We start from the raw sequence: 956 nt of genomic DNA on the forward strand, positions 1-956 counted from the left end.
GCCAGTCCTTGTTGGCCGGAGAGCAGTCCTTGGCCAACAGTCCTCACTTCGTTTTGTTAATACTCTTGTAAACAACAACTGGACACCAGCAAACAGATTTTCAGAGACCCATCCTACATCCGAGAATTAGTTTTGATTCACAGGTAAATATGATTTTAAAAAGCTATTCCCTAATTTAAAAAGTGTTGTTATTGATGTGATGTGTGCCAGAGAGAAATAAAATCCTGGCAGGGTCCCAGGCTGCCTGCCTCCGGGGCTCTGCATGGTCGGGGCCCAGAGCTGGGGATCCACAGCAAGAGGAGCATGAGCTGACCAGGGCCCACATCAGACGGGAGTGGTGGCGGCCATACAGATTCCACAGGATTTGTTTTTCTCAGTTACAAGGACATAAATAGCCTTCCCATCATACACGGGACCCTCGCCCTCAGTGGCTCTGAACAGACCGACTGTGTAACGTGGAGATATGAGCATCCCCCTCCCCACTTGATCAACTTTTGCACTTCTCCCATTTCACCTTCTGCACAATTAGGCAAAATATGGTCTTTGTTTTTTAATATGAACAAAATAAATGACCGAGGGAGCTGCTGTGAGCACTGGGCTCTCACAGAGTGCACCTATAATTACTGTATTTCTTTTCGGCACACAGATGAGCGAGACCTGTGCTCTGGGTGGCGGCTGAGGGTGGGGAACGTGTTACATGGATAGAACACAATGTTTTCTACCTGCGGGAACGGGCACAGATCTATGGAGTTACACAGCGACACAGGACGGACGGCAGGCCCTCTCCTCGTGGCATAAGGGTGTAAACAGTCAGAAGAGAAAGCTCCCGTGTTTCCAGTGAAGCAGAAGTTAGATAGCGGAGCAGCCCTCCTTTCTGTCCAAGCTCAGCTTTTCCATCTTGGTTTGCGTCTCTCCCACAGGGACGGCTGCCCAGGGCCTCCCTTCTCCACTCCCTT

This window comes from Eptesicus fuscus, chromosome 4 (assembly GCF_027574615.1).
Source record: "Eptesicus fuscus isolate TK198812 chromosome 4, DD_ASM_mEF_20220401, whole genome shotgun sequence".
Classification (NCBI taxonomy): Eukaryota; Metazoa; Chordata; class Mammalia; order Chiroptera; family Vespertilionidae; genus Eptesicus; species Eptesicus fuscus.